At 33.8% G+C, this 21,997-nt stretch overlaps 1 pseudogene; it reads left to right on the top strand.

Moving 5' to 3' along the window:
- Positions 1–1,812: 1,812 nt before the first annotated feature.
- Positions 1,813–1,930, top strand: LOC111745483 (annotated as a pseudogene).
- Positions 1,931–21,997: the final 20,067 nt, after the last annotated feature.

Raw genomic sequence — 21,997 nt, 5'->3', positions numbered from 1 at the left:
TGTACATCTCTGTCATAGCATTGATGGCTATTATAAACCAACAGTAATGCAATTTGAGTCCTTGAGAAACAGTTTCTCTTTGGTATTTGTGAAGGTCAAGAAGAACAAGAATCTTGTTTGGTTTTTCATTCACTGGTTAACTTCAACATCTAGCACAGTGTCTAGCACAGAGTAGACAGCTAAATATACTATAAAATGAGTGACTGAATTCATTAAGTGAGCATGTTTCAGATTCTCTCCTAAATTTCCAGAATAGTAAACTCCAAGGCTCCCTTTATGTCCAAAGCATATTAAAGAATAGAAGTGTTGGAAGAAAGTGATAAAAGGAAAACAGTGACTGAGCTAGGTGTTAAGTGATACAGATCTGGGCATTGAATCTTTAATTTAATACTTGTGCCACTTTAAGCAAGACTCTGCCTTAATGTCATCTTTAAAATGGAAATAATAATAATATAATAATAATAATAATAATAAATAATGGCAATAACAAGACTAAACTTTGTGAAGAATTTACCTTATGTGTCATACACCTGGCTAAATGATAGAAAGGCATCATCTCAGCTCATCCTCGGAACCCCGTGACATACATATTAATGTAAAAATAAAAACAATAACATCTAACATTCGTATAGCACTATGTGCTCAGAACTCTTTTAAGCATGTTATGTATTTATTCACTCTTAATGGTAGGAGGATCAGATGAAATATTCATGAGAGGCACTGTATAATGTATATCAGAATACAGGTGTCAGATAAATAGTTATTATGTTTGTAAAATCTAATTAAAAAGTACATTACCATACAGTATGGGGATTAGTTATGCTCTTTTATGGCCAGCATTGTATTGCTTGCTTCTTTTGGTTTAAGTATACAGAATTTGTTCTAAATTCTTAAAAGTTTCTTGGTCAAGACTATTTTTCTTTCATGCCCTCTCAACAACAATCCATTGCTACTCAATTTTTACTTGTGAGAATTTTGGCATGTTTGACATTACATACTTAGTATTCACTATTCTTTAATGCTGCATGGCTACAGGAGAATATTATCTTACATTCTTGTAGTGTGAGATAACTACAGAGAGTTGATCAATTATTTTTATACCCTTGAAATCTATAAAATCGTATTTTAAATATGTTTACAGGCTTAAAAATTAGAGCTATTGGAATATCATAAACAGGTTTCTCTTACAAGTATTCCTGAGATATTTAATTAAATTAAAAATAACTTCATTCATTTCACAAAACTGTTTGAAGATAAAAGAGACAAATGACTATGGTCATTTTCAGCTATTGCAGAAAATATTGAAATAGTGGCATCTTTTCTCAGACTACATAGATTACGACATTTAAGTTGAATATATTTTCCTGTTATGAACTAAATAGCAAAGCATTCTGTATAAAATCTTATGGGAAATAAGAAGAATGGAGAAAAAGTATTAAAATGTTGATTTATTACATGAAGATTGTTTTTCTGCTTTTCTTTAAGTTAGAGGTATAAAAGAGCTTTCTTCAAGGCACAGGTTCTTTATTTACCATATTTGTCTTGGTCAATCAATCCATTAGTTAACTAACTCCAACTATTGCTCCAGATACAAAGATATTTTCGTTTGCTAAAATTAATTTTCCTAGTATATTTTTCATACTCTCAAATAGCCAACTGCGGTAATAATAGTGTGTAAAATTACACTGAGTTTATTTCTCAAGTAAGGACAATATGGGAACAGAGAGACCTAGTTTTCAGATCAGCATCATTGGGCATTTTATATTTTATCATGGGTAAAGCAAGAAATTCATACTAGAATTTTATTTATTTGTCTACAGCCATGCCACCTGAACAAACCGGATCCTGTCTGATCTCGGAAGCTAAGCAGGGTTGGGCCTGGTTAGTACTTGGATAGGAGACCACCTCGGAAGACCGGGCGCTGTAGGCATAAATAGAATTTTATTTATTCATTTTTTTAAAACAAACACATAATTAGTAAGTGTTATGTTGTGCCAGGCACGGGAAAGTTCCTCATGAAGCTTACATTCAACTGGAAAGATGATACTACTACTACTGTTACTAAATCTATGATGGAATGGCATTCTTTTATTTCCTGTCTTTTAGAGACATATTTCACCTTTTTTCATTTGAATAGCATTTTGGGTTTACTTGTGTAATTTATAAGTTGTGTTATAATCACTTGTTTATAAGGAAGGTTTCTCTATGACTTTCTAAAAAATTAGAATCATGTTTCAACTATTTAAAATTGCAATATTTAGCAGAGTTTCTGGACTATATAATACATATGTAATTAAAGTTTGTTAAGCACACGAGTACATGAATGACTACATTGATTAATGGAAGGAGGAATATGTAAAATCTTTTTGAATAATCTCTGTTTGAGTTATAACCTCTGTGTGTGGAGTCTTCATGGGTTTGTGGAGTCAGATACATTCCCTCACCTCATTCCCTTAAGAAAGTGAAATAATGCACCCCACAGAGGTCTTCTCCTCCCCCTAGTATTTTACTCACATTCTCAAAGAGGTTAAAGTATTTTAGTGAGCAATGAGGGTATATATAAATTTTAATTTAGACAGTTTTCAAAAACTAAATGAGAAAGAAAGGCTTAAAATCCTTATCAGATTTTTTAGTTTCAGGTTCTTCTTAAACTTTCTTCTTATTGTAAAGTAAATCACCTCTATGTGCTATGCATTTCCTCAAAATCTCACCACCATTTTTCACATATCTAAGTTATTCTATTTTCCCATATTCATTGATCATCATCACTTTTTAGCAATGTGATGAATTTAAAGGAAAGTTATTATATAACCATGAGAAATATAATTATGGGACATTTAAAAGTCTATGAATTAGAAGTGGGCTTGAAGAACTTGTTTGTGAACAGATAAAATCAACATTATTAATAGCCATACCCTTTATCTGGTGCAACAGGAATTGAAAACTGGCAGTATGTTTCATCCAGGCAAGAGGGCAAGTTCATGTTGGTGGTCTGGTGGCAAGAGAAGGAACTGTAATAAGAGAACAGCAAATGAGATGCCAGAAGGCCTGGCAACCATCTCCAGTGGACAGTGAGTCCTAAAATATTGTCAGATGAGCTCTACTGGACATAGCCCTTTCACACAGAGAAGACTGTATCTCTGTCTCACCCACATAGTAGTCTACTTCCTCAGAGCAAATTAGTCAAAGTTTCATTGTGTTGTAAGTGGAAAGCAAACAAATAATTATATTGGTTTTGTGAATGTCTTTCATTACTTTTTTAAAAAACATTACATATTTCTTATCTGTTAAATGCATTTGGATTAATAATTATATGACACCTATTTTGGTATGAAACATTTTTGCTCCAATTACTTTTAATTTGTGTGCACATGTGTGTATTTTCATATATATAACATTTATAATATATATTTCCTTAAAAGAATTAATAGAAAGACATACAATATATAATATATTCCTAAATATTCTGAATCAATTAAATGTGTTCTAAAGTAGAGAAATTTAATTTGGACGTATTTTATGTCAACCTTTTTAGACTGTGATAATATAATACTAAATTCTTATAATTAAAATATAACTAAATATCTTAATATGAGTTCCTCTTAGTAAAGTTTTAGCTTTTTTGTATTTACAAGTCATCTTTAGAGGTAAAGGAGAATTAAAAATTTTTCCATGTTCTAGCATTATTTAAATTTTGGCATGAATAACTCCCCTGAAATCTAGACTTTGGTTTTATCTGAAAGAGACATCAATAAATCAGCTGGGCATTGGTAGGATTGTTTTCCTAGAGCTAAATGGCAAAATCTAAAGTCTTTATATAGTGAATTTCTGCTTGATTCAAGCCATGAGGAACAACTTAGGTGATTCATCTAGTTGAAGGGTATGGCAGCTGGTGATTCCAAGCACAAACAGCAATCATTTTGGCAAACTTCTGATTTTTGTGCTGTTTTGGTGAAGGACTTTTGTAGGTAGTTAGGATATGGTAAATAATGGTCCGTCATCTTCAAAGAGCGAGCCACCAACAGCTCTTTAGACATCCTGGGCTTTAATCAGTGAACTGGGCATCTGTCTTGCATTATTGATTAGTATCGTCAATATTAATTTATATTTATCTACACACTTACTCATTCTGTTATTCTCTATCCTTTCTACCCATTCCGTCACTCTTTATTCTTTCTGATGTCTTTAGGTTTCCACTTGGATTATTATGATACTGTTCTAGTAAACTCCCCTTTAATAATCTTTTCTGTGCAGATTTACTGGTGGCAGTCTCTCAGTTTCTCTTGATTGTTCTGAAACATTTGAAAATATTTTCATTTAAGCTTCATATTTGAAGGATATCTTTTATGTATACAGAAATAAAAGTTGGTAAATATTTCTTAGTACTTTAAAGATTTTATTCTATTGTTGATTGGTTTCTATTATTTATTCAGAGAAATTATCCGAATAATATATCTTAATTTTCTTCTGCCTTATTTTCGGATTTTCTCATTTGATTTCATCAGTTTTTCTATTATGAGACTATATGTGGTTTTCTTTGTTTTTATTGTGCTTAAGTTTTACAGTGTTTCTTGAATATGTGGATTGCTGTTTTTCCTAAATTCTAGAAAATTCTCACCCATTATCTCTTCAGATTTGGCTTCTGCTTCTTTTTCTTCCTGATTTCCTTTTGGTACTCTAACTGTATTTATGTTAGAAATATGGCCGTATTCTTCATGCCTCCTATTTTTTTTTATAAATCAATTTATAATTTTTTTATAAATATATTTTTATTTGTATATTTTGACTATCCGCTGTTAAATTGTTTAAAGTTTTTTCTTTTCTCATCAGATTTGCTTTCTGGGACTATTTTTTTTTTTCTGAAACAATTTTATAAATACATTTAATAATTTTTTTGATGAACATTTATAGTTTTTGTTGAAAATATATTAAAATTTATCTTTATTCTTAAATGACGTATTTTATATAAAATTATATATTGGCAATTATCGTCTCTCAGGACTTCTAAATATTATTTCACTGTTTTCTGCTTTCTCCTGTTGCTGCTGCGGAGTATTTAAAAAATCTAATTGATATTCCTTTACATGTAACCTATCTTTGTTTCTTTCTCTTTGGATGCTTTTTAAGATCTTTTTGTCTTCTGCAATTTTTATATGATCCTTCTAGATGAAAAGTTTACTTCCTTAACCTGATGATTTTTATATTCATTAGTTCTGGAAAATCCTAAAGCTTTTAAAAACATTTTATCGAAGTATAGTATGCATGCAAAAAAGTACTTCGGCGTATAGTTTGATGACATTTTACAGACCACATATATTGATTTAGCCAGTCTACAAATCAAGAACTACAATATTTATAGAACTTGAGATACTCCCCTCAGGTTCTCTTTCACTCACTTCCTATCCCCAAATATTATCACTATCTGGAATTTTGTAACCAAAGGTGAATATTGTCAGTTTTTGAACTTTACATAAATGGAATTGTACAATACATAATTCTTTTGTCTCATTTCTTTTGCCCAATATTTATTCCTATTTATGAGTAGCAGCCCATTGAGAGAATCTAGCTATTATTTTTTCAAACATCTCACTCTCTTTCTCATTTTCTTCTCAAAATCCAGGTATATATTTGTTAGACTTTCTCGTTATGGCTTCTGTATCTTTTATTTTATTTCAGCTTATTGTTTTTCTGGCCTGTAGTATCAGCAATTTTTTCATATATATCTTTCAATTCATTGATTTTTCTTTGACTATTTATAATATAATGTTTAAACAGAACATTCATTTTAATCTGTAGCTTTAATTTTAGCCGTAATGTTTTTAGCTCTAGATTTACTTTTACTTATTTTGAAATATGCGTTATCTTAAAAACAATTATCTTATTGTTCTCAATTATTATTCTATTCTTTCATATTCTGAATCTTATAATTACATTATATGATGTTATAGGATGCCTGATTCTGCTATTGGTTGTATCTGCTGATGCTCAACGATGGTATCATATTTTCTTAAAGTGTTTGTGTTTTTCTCTTAGGAAAATGTACCTTTGATTCTTCAGAATGCTACCACTTTAAGTTAATTTTCTCTTGGACCTTGCAAATAATATGAATTATAAATCCAAGCTTAGATGTGGCTTGAAGAAATTTCCAGAATTTTTTTTTTCACCCGGATTCCACATAGAAGCTAAAATTTCCTTGTTTTTCCTCCTTTCTAACTATTTTTTTTTGCCTCACTACAGTTTTACTAAGAGTATAGACCTCTGAGTCTGCCAACTCTATGTTGAGGATCTTATTTCCAACACTCTACCTTATGTGAGACCCAAGGTTTTGCTACTTGTACCATACTGAGATCAGTAAATCATCTCTGGCCATTTAAATTTAGAGTAAGCTTATATTCTTGTTTCCAGTTCCTCTTTTATTTTGCCTCCGGGATTTCTCTTATTTTCTTAACAATTTAGCCATGTATTTAAAATGATGTTTGTTATACTTTATAGATTGTTTCTAAAATTTTATGTTGCGAATTTTTAAAGGTATCTATTTTACCATATATCTGAAATAGAGGATTTTCTATATTCTTTAGAATATTCCGTTTTACTGAGTAGCTCCTCCAGTATTAACCGTGTGATCTTGAGGAAATTATTTAACATTTTTGTACCTTGTTATTTTTCATCAGTAAAATAGAGATGATAAAATTATCTATTTCTTATGATGTTTTCAGGGTCAAATGGAATAAATAATACATATAAAGTGCCTTGAATAGTGCCACATACATACTAAGCTGTCAGAAATTGTTAAGTATTACTACTACTATCTTATTTACAAATACTGTTACTGACACTTTGAAGAGATCGATTTCCAGGTATTGGCAATAATATTTGATATAAATTGATAAATATTGATAGTAATTACTGATAGTTTTTCTATGCCATACATTTCATGAGAGCTTCAATCTATGCTGCCAGATTTTTCAGAGTTTGAAATAATTCAAAATTTCATCTATTCCAGATTCCAGCCAATTATACTAATGTCAGACAGATTGCCATTCAGCTTTCTTGACACATCCTAGGATGTGGAACTTAAGAAATATATGTGGTATGTAGTTATCTCTTTTTTATAATCTACCATCACCTATTCTTCTTTGTCTGGCATATGGAAGAGATGTATACACTAATGAGCTATATGTAAAGACAAATGATGTGATTTCTTATATTAGCCATTGGAGCCTGACCCATAATTCCCCAGAAGGAAGAAGAGAATTCGATGAAGAAAGAGTAGCCGGTTCAAGAGGATGTGTTGTTTCTCTCATTTACCTTTCGACTTTTTCACGCAGCAGTTCAGAATAGTTTCTGGGTACTCTGAGACTGTGCCTGCAGCTCCTGGGCTTATAAAAGGTCAAATAAGAAAAAAGTATGTTCAAGTGTGTTTCTGTTGATTAATTTAAGACTCTTTCTTGATTCAGTGCTGTGGAGACTAGGATTAAATATCCTTTGAGATTATGCTCATGTAATTATGGCATGTTTTATTGACTTATACTTCCCAGGCTAACCCAGCAAAACAGGTGTAGTTTTAAGCCTGATAAATTTAGGCCAGCTATAAAATCTGATATTTTTGCTTCTCGTTGTGTTACTCGTACAATGGCATTTTCACTGCTTTGTTTGAGACTGTGAGAATGAGGAATACAGATTCTGTTTTATTTCTATGCTTCTGGCTTAATTTAAAAGCCCTCATAAAATAATCAGGGAAATTGTCTCCATGAACAATTATGAAAAAAGCTAAATGCCTCTAAGTGAGGCTTCAAGAATGATGTTAATTAGTTGTAAGATACTTTTCTGATGAGAATTATTATAAAGGAAGAAAGACATACCAGAATTAAAGAAGCCCTAAAGGAGTAGAAAAGAACTCATGTAACTATTTCTTTGTGTTTTCTCTCCCTCTTTCAAAATTTCGAATGGAAAATATATAAGAAGTCTCATTTTCACTTATTGTGTTTGAAATGGGCATTCTCAGAGGAAGCCTGGCTTTTTAAAACTGCAGGCACTCCCTTTAACCATTGCATCAGAGCTGAAGCCTGCCACTTTTCCTCCAGTTTCAGCACATGGAGACAATATAAGTTTTTCATATTAGCACCTCAATATTTCTATTTCCTGGTATAATTTTATATCATTTTTCAAAGACTAGCAGCTCTGTTGGTGGTGTTAAATACACACAGACACACACACGCATATATTTTCTACAAGGAGTGTATCTCTAGTTGTAACCATTTTCTTTTTGAGAAATAATGCTGATTATCATTTCTTCATGAGTGGCTTAAAAATGTTTAATTTTGGAGCTGCAAACCTATACGTACAATGACTTACCTTCATCTGAAATTTCCAGATTACGCGCCTAAGTTTGAACTCCTTATCTCTCCACAGATTCTGCTCCTCTTCTCATGTTGAATAAATATTTCAAAGCTGGACACACTCCCATCAACCTCATCTAGTAAATCGTCTCTGCTCTCTACCTTAAACATAGATCTTCTCTTTATACTGACCTGCTCTCGGTTCCTTCTACAAATCATATGGCTTCATGCTTCACTACTTTTCCAGCCTCTACTCCCTTTGCCCGGAATACAGGTCTTTATCTGGCCCCGTTAGGTCTCCTTCTCATCCTTTTAGATTCCTAACTTTCTTAGGAAATGACACTAACATAAGTAGTTCCAAGTTCAAGAGGAGAGACAGGCAGATAAAAGAATGTTTTAATATAGAGAAATGTGATATTAGGAACTCTATGACAATAAGTTGTTTATATGTCTCTTTACCCTTTGTATTGTAAACTTTTTGAGGTCACGGGCTATGCCTAATTTATTTTTGTATCTTGAGAGCTTAGCCTAATAATAAATATCATTGTATGTTTATTGCTGAATAAGTGTTTACTGAAAGAATGTAGTTCTCATGGCTTACAAATTACAAAAATTATGTATACAAGTATTGGTACTGTTCTTTGCTTCTCAGATAAGCTCTAGTCAACAGCTCACTGATAAGATTTAGATTTACGTGCGATCATAAATTCTGAATCAGAATCTCAGGTACTTTCCAGTGTATTTCACAAATTTCACCACAGACTATGCTTTTGAAATGCCAAGGTACAGCAATAAACTAAGAGAAAGTTGAGTTCTTAGAAGGAATTTTTGTGTGGGAGAATTATTTTCTCCTTACATAAAGCAACTGTCTTCCCTTAGCAGTCTCTATATAAGGTTTTATTTCACTGTTGGTCAGAGGCTCAGAAGACCTGTTTTGTAGTCTGGCTCCTCCATGTGCCCCCTTATAATGTACAAAATTTGCTTTTGAGGCATATTTTTCTTATTCACAATTGTGGATGATAATATCAGCCATGATTATCTCACATAGATACAGTGAAGCTCAAATGAACCAATGTCCATGAAAGCACTTTGAAATATGTAAGTCGTGAAAGTATAATAAAGTAATATGATTAGGCAAACTGTATTTTGTTATGGAGACCAAAATAGAAGACAGCAAATATCTTAAGGTAAAAATAGATAGCATTTCTGAATTTATTTGATAAAAATTTATTAATACTATATCAATACTAGTATTACCATAATACTAGTTGATTTATTGAATGTTTATGATATGGTAGAAATCACGGGGATCGCATCATTTAATTCTACTCACAAGTACATACAGTAGGAATGATTTTAGCCATCCTCTTGCAGATAAGGAAGCTGAGAATTACAGATATTAAATGATAAGGTTACTCTATACTATGGCCAAATTGCAGCATCCAAACTAATTTTACTGTGATTTTTAAAGTGGTCATTGTAAAGAAAAATAAAAGCTCCAAAATGTAAGAATATGTCCAAGTATTAGTCTAAAGTGAATAGTACATAATAAAATTACTTTAAGCATATTTACACCTATCTGATTGAAATAAAAGTATTTCAGTTTCCTAAGAATAGCAATAGTATCCTAGGAAGAGAGAAGAAGTACCATTAGAAATTATCTATAAAGGATGCTATGCTTTTTCTCCAAACACCCGTCTTCCTCTAAGGCATTTCTTTCTGTGTGTTTCTCAAATTAGGATGTAACATCAATTATCTACTGTTACTCAAGTTAGAGCCTTCGGGATTATTCCTTAATCTTTCTCTTCCTCATCCCTACTTCCTGTCTTCATTCCATTCAATCAGTTGTCATGTCCTGCTCTTCTACCTTGTATTATTTCTTGATTCACTTTTCTTCTCTCACTCTCCTTTTCGCTGTAGTAGTCTAAGCCAACATGGTACTTTGCCTATAATAAAGAAAACTTCTCTAAATTGGTCCCGTTGGATCTATTTTGTATTCCTTTTAATTCATTCTCTAACAGCTAGATTGAACTTTTTATATTGCAAATTAGATCATGCTATACTTTAGCTTAAAATAGTCTGTGGATTCCAATTGTTCTTTCAGTAAAGGTCAGAAGCCTTGGCACAGGTTTCAGGTCTCTGTATGATGTGGTTAATCTCACACCACCCTATTCTCTCATCGTACATCTTCTAGTCATACTGGCCTCATTTCAGTTTGGCCAGTGCCCGTGCTTCTTCTAGCACTGGAAACCTATGCATAAAATTTCTTCTGCTTGGAATGCTCCGTTACCACTTTCTGTCACCTGGATAACACCCAGTTGTACTTCAGACTTCACTTTACCTGTCACTTCATGAGGGAGACATTCCTTGATCACCCCTAGATTTAGTCAGGTTCCCCTATTAATTGCTCTGACAGTATGCTGTGTTTTTCTTTTTATCAGTGTATATCACAAAAGTTTTTTTTTTTTATCATTGGAGAAACTGTAACATGTCAAACAGACATTTTGTTTTCCTTATATCCTATTCATACAGCTGAGCGGTTGAAAAAAATGATTCCTCTCAGAAGGTGAAATGGTGGCAGATCATAAATAACTGTGTTCGAAAGTTTCTCCTGTCATACATGTTTAATGTCTGTTTGAAGGCAAGATTTCTGTTTCGTTCATGGCTGTGTCGTGAGACTAGCATAGTTCCTGGCACAGATTGGGGCGCAGTGACTACTTGGTAACTGTGTGGATACATGAAGTTTCTCTATGGATCATCTAGAACTGTAGAATTCAACCTAGGATAGAATAAAATGTCATGCAGTTTTTCCTCCTTAGATGATTGAAAAAATATCCCTCATTAATTTTTTCTAAGAATCAAGGGCTCTTTTAGATATACTAGCTAAATTTTTGTATTTTTTACTTCTGTTACTCCTTTTTGTTGATTTTTATCATTTAATTATAGTGACAACAGTCCAAGCTGGGTATTATTATTCTTATTTTTACAAATGAAGAAACTAAGTATGGCAGAGACCTCTTTATCCTTTCTCTTCTTCCATAAAAATGTAATTCTAGCTGGAACATGGCTAGACCCTATTTCTTTGACTTTGGCACTGATGTGTGGCTAATTCTCTTTAATGTCTTGTAAGAGAAGCATCGTGGTTTGGAACTTTTCAGAGAATAGATGTACTTCCTGCATCCCTGTAAGCAGGAAATAAACTTCCAGTACATCTGAGATGTTGCAATTTGGGGTCTAGTTTTTTAGTATACTGTGCAACCAAGGTAGACTCATAAGCATATGTTACTTTCTAGGGCCACCAGGTGGCAACCAGTCTCAAGACTGCTTGTTTCAAAGACCATCTATCTTTTCTAAAGACCTCTCTGTCATGGACGTAAGTTGGAAATGTCTCTTTAATTTGTGCACCTTTTTTACCCTGGTCATCTGTCCTAGTTCTTATGTGATTTTTGCCCCCTCCGTTGTATTTTTTTAGGTGTTAGCATGTTTTAATTATTCATTCAATCGTTCCATTAAATTTTAATGAATGCCTGCACTTTTAGAGTAGATAAAAAGACTAAGTTAAATAAAGTCCCCACTCTTTAGGAGCTCACAGCCTGTTGCCACCAACCAGGAGGAGAATTAAGGATTGTTAAATAAATAATGAGAACACAATTTAAAATGCGGCATATAGTAGAAATGTGACTACAAGGTTTAAATGCTACAGGAAGAAGTGCCTGTCATGTTTCTAATAATATCAGCTGATGCTTAATTAGCCCATATCCTGCTTAATTTATTTCCGTCTTACAACTCAGTAAGGTCAGAGCACTCTGACATCTCTGTTTGGAGTAGGCAGACTTAAGCCTGAAAGAGGAGGCCTCTGATGAGATTCCAGCCCTTCATCTCCTTGTAACAGCCCTTACACATTGAGCGGTACAGTCCACTAATGAGATCTAAATTGTGTCATTAGGCAGGTAGTTTGGTTTCATTATCACCAATTCTTTCAGTGTGGCACTGCTAATCTTCCCAATTAGCCAAAGAAAATCACTGCCAACCAATCAGATAACTGGGCTGATTAAAATGATCAATTTAAACAAGTTTGTTCAAAAAAAGACTAGAAGAAACAACAATTTCAAGGGGCATGCATGGACACTGATAGTTTTAAAAAATAGGTCTGAATGTTTGATGAGTCTTTGAAAATTCACAGAATAAAATATTTTCAGAGGTTTGATAAGTGATCTTATCCTATAAACACTTGAATCTTTTCTCAGATTTCATAGGCATCCTGTGCCACGTTCTGTACAATTCTTTTACCTCCCCGCACGCATTCACTTCACATGCCCACAATGCACTTTTATTTTATGTCATCTCTGTCGTCAAAAAGACATTAGTCCAGGCAAGCCAAGTTTCAAGCACATTAGCTTTCTTTTATTGACGTTATATTTAAAACTAAAACTAAATTATATAGAAGCAAGAGTTTTTTTTTTTCAATTGCTTATGGTGCAATTCCCAGTTTCCCATTTTTTTTCTCCCACAGGAGAGTGTACCAACTTTGAATCGGTAGAAATCTTTAAATGTTCTACTTAAAGTTAATTCAGATACAGACATGGCCTTTGTCGGGTTGTAATCAGATTGTAGAAGCTTCTAAGGATAACGGCTCAGGGAACGGCTCTTGTTTCATGGTTCCAACCTCAATATGATCAGTGGTTAATCACTGCGGAACTATAACTGAAGTGCAGTTTTATAATAGACTATGTTAGACAACCAGTTTCTCTTGTTATGAAAATGAATACCTTGTATTATTTCAGCATTTGCTAATGGCAGGAGACCATTGAATAGTAAGAATAGTTTATTACTTTGGTATTAGTTTTTAATTTTACGATGTTTTATAAATACAAAAATGAATTTTAGATCTTGATTCCTTTGCATGTGGAATTAGAGAGGTTTCCCACTTGAAGCCCTCTGCTTATTTTGTTTGTTTGTTTATGAATGTAAGATGAAAATGATAAGAAATGCTATCACCCATTCCATGTCATCCCTCCTCCACTTCATTTTGATTTACTTAATTCCTTAAATTTTATTGTTTCACTACTGTTTTTAAAGATGTTTCTTATTTAATCCTCATTTTTCACGTTTTTCTGTTGCTCTTACAGGGTATTATAATAATGGTAATAAACTAAATCCCATTTACCTATATAGAGTTAAAATTATTTTCTCTAGAAAGAGATATTTTAGAGCAAGGTCTTTAATACCACCTTAAATTCATTTGGGACTAACTTTGAGAGTCAACAAATTATTTTTTTGGAGCAGAACTAACTAAAGGGCATGGAGTCCTTACCTTGTATTACTTAAATGCAATCCCTTTGCTCTAATCTGTTTATGCAAAGATTCTGCCTCTCCTGTGCATTTATACAGAGTTATAGATAATTGAGAGAAAACAATTTAATGGCATGAAGTGACAATTTCAATAAGAAGTCTGAGGTCAGACCAAGAGATCTGATATGTATTCCTTCCAAGAAATATATTTAATTGGAATTTGAACATGTTTTAAAAGCTGAGATGAATAATTCTCCTAGAAAAAAAATGCATCTAATAAATAAAATTACTAATTGAACTGTAATGGTGACCTTTAAAATAACACAAATGATTAAATGCATATCATTCAGGATGGTCAGGGTGGCCATCCTGTCTAGATGTAAGGCTTTTAAGTGTTTTGTTCCTCTCTGCTTATTGATGTTGGTTAATGTATTCTGTGGATTTACACTTGATGTATTCAGGAAAGTAGAAAATAATTAACCACTACTTAGGTTACTGTCAAGAATGATGAAGTAACAGAGATCCACAGGCTTCCATGGATTGTTAGCCTCACAACATTTTAAATCTGTGGGATCTCTTTAGTAATACCTCCAGTACAGCATCTTTGAGAGTGAGTCTTATTTCCACGTTATGAAAGGGATGCATGATATCTTGGAAATTTAACACAATAGGAACAAATTTCAACAACAATAGGATTTGATTGACAGGTGCCAGCTAAGCACTTGAGAGATATCTGCTACTAAACTCTAAGAAGTGAATGATTGATAGGATACTACAGTTTTAGAAAACCAGTGGGTGCAGGAGGGGAAAAAGAGAGTTTCATTGCTCTTCTGTGGAGAGTTGACTAATGATATTTGTAAGGATGTGCTGTATACTGGGGATATACATTTAGCAAATAGATTTCTCATAACAACCCTATGAAGTAGCAACTATTATTTTTCAAATTTGACACATGTAGAATCTTTGGCTTGCTGGGTGAGGTTAAATAACTTCCCCAAAGTCACAATGCTGGAAATCAGATACAGGTCTGTGTGGCTCCAAACTGACACTCGGTTCAAGATTTTTTCATAAACAAGGCAATGCATTTTAATGGGTAAAAAAGAACAGGGTCCTCACTTGATGAACAAAAAGCATAGGAATTAAAGGGATGATGAAAAGGAACAACTTCCACAGGGGGAACGTGAAGCAGCAAGGCTTTGCCCCTTGAGATGCTTTGAGACTTGCACAGAGTGAAGGCTGGTTTTAGAAGAACCAGGACACACTTTTTATGTTTTCAGTTATGCTCCATTTAAAAAATACAAAAAATTTGAATAGCTGCTTTCATTTTTAATTTAATGTTCTAAGAAGAGACACACTTAAAAGTCATGTCAACTCAGACATGAATCAGTCTGTAATTGTTTTATATATTTTGCCCAGCTAAAGTTCTTTAAGTCATTTCTTATTCATTGCATGATTTAGCATTTCTCTTTTTTATATAATTAAAATAGGATTCACTATGGAATTCATGCAACTACCTTCTTTAGCTATTAAAAAGTCATGCAAGAGAGAATGGGGAGATTTTGATGCCAAATCATTTCTCATTTTGTAAACCCTATCAGCATGACGTGTAAAACAAATAGTGTCCTATTTATTGTGCAATAAAATTACTTTAATACAATGACAGTTTGATGTTTCAGTTCAGACTATTCCACACATGTTCTGAGAACTGGTTTTGGTGTGACAGTAGCATTTTTCATGGCACTTTCTGATGGCTTGAACATCAGAACAGTTTGTCACAAATTTGTCATTTATTTGCTCTGACACTTATTTAAGAGTAGAACAAATAATTGTGAACACTGTTTCAGCCATAACTTTTATTCATGAGCTCTCAATTTATTCATATTTGGAGATACTATTAGCATAAGAAATAGATGAGAAAATAAAATTTTCTGTTTACTTTCACTTAGATCAGAGAACAGCAAACTTTCATGTATTATGAGCTGCCTGCTCATTTATTCAGGTAGTAAATACTTTCCACTTTCCCACAATTGGTCTGTGTTACCACCACTGGACTCTGGCATTGGGGGGAAGTAGCCATAGACAAAACATAAATGAATGGGCATGACTATGCTTCATTAAAACTTTATTTATAAAAATAGGAGCATTTGGCCTCTAGGCTATAAATTGCCAGTCCTTAACCTAGATCAACAGCTTGTTTATTGCAAAGATGTGCTTAATAGAAATCAGAATTTTAGAAGGATAATGAATTTTAGAGGTTTTCTGGCATTCCCGCATTCATTTTTAAATGAGAAAACTAAGGCATGCAAAGAAGGAATGAATTGCCTAGAGCAGCATAGTACTTAGTCATAAAAAGAGAGTTTGTGTTCCTGCATCATTTGTGCCTTGGTTGCCCAGACAACTACAGAGGAAGATCACTTACCTGTGAGTGTAGAAAGACACCTTTGGTAGCCTGGCAGTGCATTTTTCTGTATGTCAACAAATGCAAATATATGCTAATTTAAATGGGATATTTGGCAGGCCTTAGGGAACCCCATTTAGCTGCTACTAAAGAAGTTATCCCCAAAGAATACAAACTAGAATAAAATTATTCCAAAGTCTGATTAATATTTTGTGGTCTGCATAGAGCTGCCTGCTCATTTATCCAATTCCCTGAGCTTGGTCTCCCCTGTGATTGTCTCTTCATTTTTGCAAAGATCACATGGCAAACACGCCCAGACTCATCCTTTTTATTCAGGCATGCAGACATGACTGCTCACCCAGGCTTCGTGGTCCCTGTGGCTGAGGCAGGTGCTGGAGCTCCTTTCAAAATGAAACTTTGCACATTGGTGATAGATTGGAGTTAAGCAAATTTTAACTTGGAACGAGTTCCGGGGATTAAAGCAGGTGGTTGACTTTGGAACTAGACTTATTTTAGAGTAGGAGACTAAAAGTGGATGCAGTTTTCTTGCAGTCTTTTTGCAGAGAAAATGCCTCGACAATAGTAAAGGCAAACTTAATGTTTTGGACATTTGAATGTGAACATAAATCAGTACACAAAGCAGAAATTCTTAGAAAAGGAATAAACTTGGCTCTGATAAAGATGATGATGATAATTAACAATTATAGAGGAATTACTATACGATAGACACGGTTCTAAATGCTTTAGTAGGTATTAAATAATTTATATTAAATAATAAGACGAAATGAGAGGCAGCAAGCATTTATTTAGGATGAAAAAGAATTGCAATTCTTGAAGCACAGAATCAGGCAGAAACTCAAATAGTATCCTGATTACGGGGTGAGGGCAAGGAGTTTTTATGAGAAAAGGCAGGGAATAATTACATGAATAAAAATAGATTTCTGTTGGTGCTAACAAGCTGAGTTACTCTTTGGTTATACGTGGCTGGTTACTGATCTGCCTTCAGAGAGTCAGTAACCATCAGTCCTTGTGGTTGAGATGTCTGCTTTCCTATTAGCTTCGCAAGCAGTTGTTTGTGAGACAGGGTTGGTTTGGCCCAGTCCAAGGATTGCTTTGCCCAGTTCAAACAGTCCAGAGGTTCAAGGAGCAAGTGTCAGTGTCAACTTTTCATATTATGTTCTGTACAAAACACCTCAAAGCTATTATATACAGAATAAATCCAAAATTCTTAGCATGTAGATCAATATATCCTTTACATACATTTTTAGTACTTTTTATTCTCCTGCACATACCATATGCCCTAGACATTTGGGCTGCTTGCTATTTTTAAAAAGCTTTTTATTATCTCCTCCAAGCCAGACATGCTTAGTTGCTGTGAATACAAAAAACAAACAAGCAACCCCCTCAATTGCCCCCAAAACAGGAACTACTTTTTATTTTTCAGGAGCTTACAGTCTAGCTGGGGAAATAGCTCTCAGCTATTTCTAGACCCTGTAAAGCTAACTGGAAGGAATGGAATTGGTAAGACCTGTGTTCTACCCTCCAATGGTTAGTTAATTAGAGCAACTATATTTATTGCACATTTTGATCCTCCAGTTGAAACCTTACAGTCCACTTTTATTTGAATGCTTTTTAAGGTACTGTTACGTAGAAGAACATATGTTAGAAAGATATTAGCTTCTTTAAGCTTCCTCACGTTTAGAGAAAAGGAGGGAATAGGCACATATGGAGAAGCTTTTCTAAATGTAGACGAAAACCAGGTTTCAGTATTTGCATAAACGAAACGAGAACTATTAGAATAAAAATGTATCTGAAAAATAGGATATTGAGAAGAGCCAAGAAAAGTGAGGACAGAAAAAAAGTCCCTTTAATTTGTCAAGAAAGATTATCAAAAAGCATTTTTAGTAGATTGGTAATAATAGAAGACAAATTTCAGGTGATCACAGAGGAGGCGAGTGAGCAGGGTCTCCAGAGTAGCCATTTAAGTAGTTTGCATTGAATGGAATTAGCCCGGTGGCAACTTTAGGAGCAGCAGAGTGTTTGATGTCCAGACTTTCAGAGTCTCCATAGTTACCTGTTATCTATAGGAAGATCAACAGGCTCTGTTTTATATTAGTGTTTCTATATGAAACATTTGTATTTTTGAAATGTCTTATTTATATTATGAAGACACTGTGGTCAAAAGAATATATTTTTAAGGAAATAAACTCTTCTGGACCTTTTAAATAATTTTGAAATTTTGATTGATGATCCAAAGCCAGCTGTCTTTGGGGAGATACAAGAGCTTGAAACAGTCTATAGAAAACAGAGGAGAAATGGTGGGAGTATTTTGAAGATCAGTCCTGGCTCCTTTTTCAAGGGTTATCATATCAATAAATTCTTTGCACCAATTTTCAGATACAAATATAATTTTTAATAAGAGGGCATTATTACCCCATTCTTAAAGTGCATCATAACTCTAACACTTTTTTACTTACCAGACACTGAGAACATGCAGGTCAAACAATATCAGCTCTCTAATTGGAACTTCTTTGCTCACGTAAGCATATTCTGACTTAGGAACACAGCTAGCATGATGACGGAATATCTCTCTCCTTTATTCTATCAATATCGATATGAGTAAATTAAAATTTAGCTCATAACAATGTTTTCTAATAGCTGGGGTGACTTTATATTTTAGAATTTTGGGCGGAAGAGTTTAAAGGACAGGTTTGGCTATTAGTGAGGGAAAGTTGGATTTTGAGCTGTCTATAGCTGAGAAAAAAAGCACACTTTTTTGCTGCTTAGAATTCCAAAGATTCTTGTGTGACTACTTAGTAGGTACCATGGAAGTTTACTCATTATTAGAACATTAATACAGCAGTTTCTAGCTTTAGAGATTGAGGGAGTTATAACTTTATTGTTATTTTTTTAATCAGAAAAATGATAAAGCATTGTCAAGGTGTTATTTTGGCAAGACTAGTGGATAGCAGATGTTTTTGCTTAACTCAGAATTATTCACTTCTCTGTGTTATCAGCATCCTGATTTTTTAAGGCGCTTGCCTCTTCCTCATGATTACTTCATTTTGTTTTTGAGGATCTGACCCTACCTTGGGCTTATGGGTGGACAATTAGACCACTGTTTTTCTCTGGCTACAGTAATGGGTTTAGGATTAGTCATGTGACTTAACCACATCCAGTAAGACTTTTCTGGAGCTAATAAGAAGGGAGAAGTTTTCTTCTAACTGGGGGAGTTAGCAGTAAGGATGATGTAAGCTTGAATCTCCTAAGGCCATCATGCGACATCTGAGAATAAAGTTTAAAAAACAAAGCAGAGTCAAGAGATGGAGAAAGATCAAGTCTTGAAAATATCAGTTGAATCTTGGATTCAGCAACATCTGAACCTATGACCATGGATTTTTTTTTTTTTTAAATCTGTGAGTAAATAAATTCTCTTCTTAGCTTAAACCAGTTTGAGTTAGGTTTTAGATATGTGCAACAGAGGGGAGTTCAGACTGGTATACCAAGAAAGGCCATTTAGAAATACATACCAAGAAAGGCCATTTAGAAATACAAACAGCTACCATTTTTATTACCATCATTTAATTTTAATAAAGAACATTTGCACACACACACACAAATGGAACGAATCAAAGGCAATCATTTAAAATAGAAATAATTTACTTTTATGAAATTACTTCCAATAATGTTCTCATTTCTTAGGCAAGTGAAAACCTTATTACAAGATAAGTAGCAATAGCTGCCCCAATAGGATAGTAACAGAACTGAGACTCAGGAGACAAAGATTTAGGTTTTACTTCTATGAGTAAGTAATGTAAATTATCAGGGAGTTACTTAAATTGTTTGCATCTCGGGTTCCTCAGTTTTTAACTGAAACAAATGATTTCTGTATAGCCTACCCCATATGCTGTTTATGAGGAGAAAAGTAGCCTGGTTTATATAATTATATTCAAAAGTTTCAAGTCATCATAATGCACATTTATTTCTTACCTACAATTATGACTTGAGGGCTGAAGTTTTAATATCTGGTGACTTTGGCAAACTAAGCTGTGCCTCTGCATTCATGCAGAATCTTTCAAGATTAAAACATTTGTAGCAGTCACTATAATATATGCTTGCTATTTTTACTAACATTTTGGATGCAATTTTATTTCAATGTTATGAAATGAACATCCATTGAATATGTTAGAGTTAAATGAAATAAAGTGATTTTTTTTCAAGAATGCTCAAATTGTGTGAAGAAATGAACATCTGTTTTATGGGCTAATTACGTGATATATAGGAAGCTTTTTGTTGTTGTTGTTCATAGCTTTGTTTTGAAGGATTGGTCAATGAGCCATATCATTAACACTGTTAAAATGGGATTTTGGTGCATGAATAAGTGAAGTTCTTTTCTGTACACTCAGCAGATTTTTTTTTTTTTAAGACAGATTGGTTTTTAAATTTCATAACTAGAATAAAACAAATGACTTAAGATAGTTTCAACAGGCAAAAAGTCTGATTCAGTAAAGTTCAGTGCTTTTTTACCAGGAGACTATTCTCTTTGGTTTTGTTGTTTTCAAGGTTCTGGATGCTAACCTGAGTTTCCGTGAATTTGGGGACAAAGGAGAGATGTGGGTGTGTTTCTGTGAAAGAGGACCTGCTTCCTAGTGAAGGATTTGCATCACATCCAATCACACTTGGAAGAACAAAGAGAAAACAGGAAAGCAGAGGAGGCAGTGAAGCCCCACCCTCCCCTCTCCTGTAGGGTGTCTCAGTTTACATTGTCTGCGTGCTGGCAGCTTGCCATTCAGATAGGTGTTTCTCCTCTCAGTTTGCCTTTGAGATTTCCTGTTGCCAGGACCAGAGGTAATGGGCCATTTCACACAATTTATGGGAACAAACTGAAAGCAGCAATTTCTCCTTTAGAAAACTACTGAAATGTCACCTTCAGTGAGCATGTATTTGGCAACAACGAGGTCATGTACTTGGCTATTTAAACAGTTTGGTCAAAACCAAAGGGCCCTAGTATTCTCTGGAAGGCTATTACTTCACTGGGGGTAGTATGACTTAGCCCAAATATTTTGATGCCGTTTTTCAGGCTGGCAGCTGTCAATCAGGTGGGCATGATTCCTTTTTATTATTTTCTTGAGTTGAGCTGATCCACTAACTCTTCCTCTGCTGAATGTCTTCCATAGCTGTGGCTCTGCTGGATGACACAGGTTTAGCTGCTCCTAGGCTTCTGTGATAAATATCGTGGTAGATAAAGCACATGGACTCTGGAGCCAGACTGTCTTGAGGTTCAAATCCTAGTTCTGTCACTGATTAGCTGTATGACTTTGGGAAATTTACTGAATCTCTCTGTGCTTCAGTTTCCTTACATGTAAAATATGGGCAAAGTTTGGTTGTGAGGATTAACTAGATTAACATAAGTGTAAGTGCCTGACATATTGTAAGTACTTCACCTGTGTAAATTATTATTATCATTATTGTCATCAATTATGATTAAACTTTGATACTTTACTCAGTCCTTTTTTTGTGCTGATCTAGAAAAATTAATGATATTACCACACAATGAACTCTGGAATATTTATGGACTACATATACTCTATTGATATCATTACGATAAGTGCTGTTGAAGATAAGAAGCCAGATTGTTAGTTCTTGAATATCTATTGATGTCTGATAGAGGAATACCTGATATAGGAATAAACAGTTTTCAAGGGATCTTTGCCATTTGTTTTGACTGAATCAGTTAAGTAAGCTAACAAAACACTAGACAAGGCACTGGAAGGTCAAAGAAATGAGTCATTTGGGTTGATTGAAGCACGATGAACCTTAGTGTCTCTGTGCGTTTTGTTTTAATGTAAGAACACCACCTGGTTTTTAAGTGACTACCCAACACACAGTAGACATTTGTTGAATAACTGTCTTTTAATTTACAAAGCAATTTTACATGTACCATCTCATCCAATTTCTCATGTTGACT

Source organism: Pteropus vampyrus, unplaced genomic scaffold (genome assembly GCF_000151845.1).
Source record: "Pteropus vampyrus isolate Shadow unplaced genomic scaffold, Pvam_2.0 Scaffold6, whole genome shotgun sequence".
Lineage (NCBI taxonomy): Eukaryota > Metazoa > Chordata > Mammalia > Chiroptera > Pteropodidae > Pteropus > Pteropus vampyrus.
The sequence above is the reverse complement of the archived record's forward strand: the minus strand, read 5'-3'. Positions and strand labels throughout refer to the sequence as shown.